Genomic DNA, 6,524 nt, shown 5'->3' with positions numbered 1-6,524 from the left:
GATGTGTCAGAACCGAATCAGTTGGAAAGCTATAAGAATTCTAAATTATCTGAGAATGAATGATGAAAAAAAGAATGGATATTCTTTGTTATAATATACTTTATGTAATTAAAAACGAGAATTCGGTGGAGTTGACTGAAAATATATATATATTTTTGTTAACAAAAAAATAATTCAGAATTGCTTAAATAGTTGATAATATAAAAACTGATAGTTAACTACAAGATTCAATAAGAAACTACAGGAGTAGCAAACAGCAATACGACAAAAAATGTTGCTCAAATTAAAAAAAAGATACTTACAATAAAAAAAAATCTATTCAAACAACTTCACTCATATATTTCAATACTATCGGAACTCAAAACATTTTCCCGACCAAATTGAAGAGCTTAGTTTTAATAACTATTTTAGTACAGTTATCTAAAATAAAAGTGTGTGGTTTATAGAGAATAATACATGGCAAAATTCGTATCATATGTCGTATCATCCCGAGACATCAATATCAGCCCAAGGGCCTTTAGGCCCGAGCAATGATATTGGTCGAGGGTGATACGGCATGTGATACGGATTTTGCCATGTATTATACGCTTTATCATATATTTCAACAGAAGAGTATTAAAATTTATCATATGTTCAGTAGTAAATAGGGGTGTGATAAAGGGTAGGGGTGCGATAAAGGGTATGCGATAAAGGGTAGGGGTGTGATAAAGGGTATACGATAAAGGGTGCGCATCAAAGTTGCGCGATATGGATTAAACAGCAGGCTATTTATCACATATGCAAAATTACTGTATTTACTACTAAACATATGATAAATATAAATAATGTTTATTTGGTAATGATAAATAAAAATCAACTATAGATTATTGTTCCATAGAGAAAATTTATGGAACAAAGTATTTTTTAACGTAAAAAAACAAACTTGAACACATTAAAATATACAAAAGAACCTACGCATGGCAAATATTTGAAGGCTGACGACAGAAATGGTTTAATTTTATTTGACTTCTAACACTGGTGATTGCTTACAATTGTTAACGAAACAATAAAATGATACATATTACTCACATTGATAATAGGGATATGCATGGAGTTGATATTTTATTACAAGCATATATCATTGAAAGGAATTTAGTGATGGTGGGAGTTCTATCATCTATTAACCTTTGATAAATATAGCAGTACAAATATGGTGTATGATTGCCATTGAGATAACTCTCCACAAGAGACAAACTGACACAGAAATTAACAACTATAGGTCACACTTTTAACATTGTTTGGAATATACAAATCATGTTTCATTTGTTAATAATGTTATAAATTAAATATAAATCATATAGACTATCACTCAATGAAAAAAACCTATTAACATAAAAAAAACTGAGCACATTAAAAGATACAAATGCACCTACGTATGGCAAATTTATTGGGTGGTAAAAGCGTTGACCGAAGTACATTTTGTATGTAGCGCGGTAGCGCTTCATTCTAAAAATGTACGCACGGTCAACGCTTTTACAACCCTATAAAGTTTCAAAAAGAAGTATTCAATACTTATAATTATTTTTTTTTAGCTAAAATCATGAAAACACGATTTTTATCCAGTTTTATTGATTTCACCTGTGCACTTTTTTGTGGGACCTCGTGTCATCATGCATGATAAATGTTATTGTCTGATGCAATTGTTTACGGAATGACATGTTAGCCAATCAGAATAACGTATAATAATGAAACTTACATCTAATGTAATTATATGAAAATACAACACATGACATATAATTAAAGGCAATAGTAGTATACCGCTGTTCAAAACTCATAAATCCATGGACAAAAAACAAAATCGGGGTTACAAACTAAAACCGAAGGAAACGCATTAAATATAAGAGGAGAACAACGACACAACACAGAATCACAACACATACAGAAACGGACCAAGCATCAGACAAAATCTCACGAGAATAACAAATATAACATCAAAACCAAATACTTGAATTTGGGATAGACAAGAACGGTGCCAACGGTACCTATAAGAGACTAAATGATAAAAAGTTAAAGTTTTATATCACAGTAATCTAGTTTAACTAGTATAGTATAGTATAGTATAGTATAGTATAGTATAGTATAGTATAGTATAGTATAGTATAGTATAGTATAGTATAGTATAGTATAGTAACTAGTATAACAGTGTGTGGTATAGTATGTATATTGAAACTATGACTTATTTGGAAATAATTGCATAAATGAACTCTAGATAATTGTTCTATATTAACTTTAGCTTACCAGTATTGAAAAAAGTATAAAACATTATCACCAAAAAAAAAAGTACATTAAAGATATTCAAACATATTTTTAAACGTGTCAAATATTTTCAAGGGTACATTTTTGTTTATGCTGCTGGCAAAAAAAATGGAGAAAACAATATTGTTTCATCAGTGAGATTTTCAATGAAGTACGGGAACAATTATCAATTACCTTTTTTCGTTAAATATGAATTTCTTTAATTGCTTTAATTATACTTGTTTATATCTAGTTTCATGCTATCTCAATTTTCCAAACTAGGTCGGACATATTTAAAAGTGTTTGTTGTCAAACGTGAACGGTTAATATTCCTTCTTCATAATTTGTCTCATAAATTCGAAGTTCTCAAATCAAAAAAGGAAACACACGACAACCAAAGAGTTCTTATAATACTTTGGAAGACTTTCTGAACTTTTATGGAAGCTTCAATCTTTAACCTTGGCGAATTTTAATCAATCACATAACATTACATTAACATTTTATTTATCCAAATTTAATATACCGAAATGCATAAAAAGTCACATTTGAGAGTAGCTAGTTGATTTGCATCGGGTCGATTCTACAGTTTTATCTGACATGTGAAACAATTTGCTTTTAAAAATAAAACCGGTTCAAAAGATTCTTCTATGCAATGATTTTATATAAAGAAGGAAGTAGATTGTTAATATTGATAAAACAATATATATATATATCAATTGCATAACTGCGCCTTTTAAATTATTAATAAGGCTTAAATTCCTAAATTCCGTTATTTCTAAGCAATATGTATCAGATAAAATGAAATTATAAATGAAAAAAACACAATAATCCAGTAATCTAATCGTACTGAAGTTCGGTACAAAAAGTAAAAGTAAACAATTCATGTAAATGATATAATAATTTGTATTCTGAACATCATACTTCGAGGTAAAATAAGTATGCAAATGTTCGATTGATATACGATAACACATTGGCAATGGCCATGATTTATGAAATATTTTATCCTATCTATTTGACAAATTACATTTTAACTGTAAATTGGTTGAATTACATTGAACAATAAAATAAACGAAATTATTAAAGTACCCGAATATCATCACATTATCAGAAGGGAAATGTAGCCTTAAAAATATTATCTGCATCAAATTTAACTTAGTATAGTTTTACATGATATTATAGTACAACTATAAAACAACTATAAAGAGAATTATATATCATATATATTTGGCACAAAGTTCCTCGTACTTTTAAGAATAAATATAACTATAAAAAAAAACGTGTAAAATCGATTGATTTCAGTTCCAACTGAGTACTTAGAAACAAATGAGTTCCATTTAAAACTTTTCTCTAAGTTATCATGATATTGTTTGACTACCAATTTTGTGCCATCGTGTTCCATAGTTGACCTGATGACACAGACGGCAGTAATTAGACAATTTTTTCCTACTGCACTGAGATACACCATTTGATATTAAGTAATATGACTGAACCAATTAAATTCAAGTATAGATGAATTATCATGATCGATTTAAATAATAACATAATGACAGAATCAATGGAATGCAATGGAATGGATATTTGCAGATGTATTTCATCATTCTACAGCAGACTTATTGACATCATACGACAGAATTCAACCAGAACTAAGTACAAAATTTATTTTGTCCTGGCTTCGTCTGAATCGGAAAGTGCTTGCTACTCGAAAGAAACACAATTCTAGTATATAACAATTGTAAATTATCCCGTGAATTTATTTTACACAAATGTTATTAAAGAAAAACAGCTTTTTTTCTAAAATTGACACTAGATTTATCAGAGTGTAATATATAAAAAAGAAGATGTGGTATGATTGTCAATGAGACAACTATCCACAAAAGACCAAAATGACACAAACATTAACAACTATAGGTCACTGTATGGCCTTCAACAATGAGCAAAGCCCATACCGCATAGTCTGCTATAAAAGGCCCCGATAAGAGCTAAGGACACACTCTGTAAAGCTTTACAGTTAACATAATTTACATTTGCCAATTTAGTTTCTATAATATGTTTTTTCAACAAAATTTTGGAGTATTTGCAAGCTTAGGACTGTACAATACATTAAACTAAGATCTAACATTTTGATAGAAACTAATTTGGCCAATGTAAATTTTGTTAAATGTAAAGCTTTACAGAGTGTGTCCTAAGCTTAAGATCAGAATACACTATTTCGGTGTAGCAAGAATAAATAACATTCTTAACCAAAATCAATAGTCTACAGATGGTACGGCTTTAAGTTGTCTTTTTGAATGTATAAGAAACAATTTATGCAATCTTTTCAAATCATATCTAGAGCAGAGACAATATGATGGTGATGAGTTGTGAGTAATATAATTTTGTTTATATTCAAAATAGACCAACACAAACAAACTTGTTCGAATGTTAACATGTCTCTATAATAAGTTGTAAAACAAATTTCTTAACTGTTAACTATATTTTAATACAATCAAACTGCAGTAACATTGTTTATTGACATAAGAAGATGTGATATGAGTGTCAACGAGACAACTCTCTAATCAAAACACAATTTGTCTTTTTTGTCTTGCTGCTCACAAGGAAGTTATTTAACCAAGAGTTCCAGATGGTGAAGTTTAAATCATCCCTGCGTAAATTTTACGGACGCTATCATTAGTTCGTTGACCGTTATGAAATAACTTTTTCATAGATGATATCGGATATGCTTTTTACGTCGTAACTTCAATCCCCTTCCCTTTTCATGAATGTGACATTACATAATTAGACTCTTTACCAGGTTTGTAATACCATAAGAATCTCGACGGGTGTCACATGTGGAGCAGGATCTGCTTACCCTGTCGGAGCACATGAGGCCACCCCAGTCAATGGTGGGGCTCGTGTTGCTCAGTCTTTAGTTTTCTTGTGTACTTTTATTTGTCTAGTTGTCTTATTTCATTTTTCCATGGCATTGTCAGTTTATTTTTGATTTATGAGTTTGACTGTTTCTCTTGAATCTTTCGGCCCGATTGTATTGTTGAAGTCTAATAATCAGTTGATAAAAAAAAATATACATTATTATTGTCGTTCGTTTGTTAGTTTTGTAATTTTATTTAAAAATTAAGTGTAACCTGTTTTACTTTGACCTCGTGTGACACATACATGTGTCTTTAAGGAATTAAGTAATCTTAATAAACCTTAATCAATTATACTATTGTGTATATATAAAATAAAACGATAAAGTTGATATTATTTCGGACACATTACTAATAAATACTGACAGAGAGTTTTTTTTTTTACTTAATCGTTGTTTCCGCAGTGGGAATAGATTAAACTATATTTGAAGTCTTCGTTTTAAAATTTAATGTAAGAAATGCATTGCCAACGTCAAATGTGCTATAAAAATACCGACACAGAACTTCATTAAAATTCGCTTTACGCCGAAATTCATTGAAATAATAAATAAATAAGTACTAACACACAAATAAAATAAAAAATTGAAAAGTGTTTAAATGTATAACTAAAATACAAATATAGCAGAGGCAGATTTATCCAGGGGAAGAAAAACATTTATTATTTAATGTTTTTAATATTTCATCATTTTATAAACAGTTAACGTACATGTACAGAGTGGAACGTGACAAAACAGAACTTGGCAAAGCGCTATTTCTTCTTGACGTTGATATATTGTCATATGAACTCTTCTTCAAATGAATGTTTAAAAGTATGCCAAAAGATTTTGGTAATCAGCACCTATTGGAATATCGTCTGTTAGTTGAAATATCGTTTGAGCAAACTCGACACATTCAATTTCGTTAGAAAGATCATGCATTTTAATTATGTCTTGCTTAATTTTAATATTCTAAGCCTCGTTGTGATATTTCACAAATACAGACACAATGACAAGTCTTTTTCTCTCCATTGTTTTGTTTAAAGAAAAGATGCATTACATTTTTTTTTAAATTACTATGACGAAAAGACGAGTAGAGTTTACATATGGTTTGACAGGTTTTTTTTCTCAAAAACAACATACATGTCGTGATTAGATAATAGATCACTCGAAACCCATGTGTGTAAAGCATATCATCCTTTTCAATTATTATTATTATTTAGAATTTAAAAAAAAATATTGCCAATTTTTAAGTACATGATATGATATATTTTACCTATTCAGATACCTCGATATATCTTAATCACGCTTGAATATTTTTATTAGTTCTCAACTATATCCATTAACACATGCACTGGAATTTAATGTG

The sequence above is a fragment of the Mytilus trossulus genome, chromosome 8 (assembly GCF_036588685.1).
Source record: "Mytilus trossulus isolate FHL-02 chromosome 8, PNRI_Mtr1.1.1.hap1, whole genome shotgun sequence".
NCBI lineage: Eukaryota > Metazoa > Mollusca > Bivalvia > Mytilida > Mytilidae > Mytilus > Mytilus trossulus.
This window is presented reverse-complemented; position numbering follows the sequence as displayed.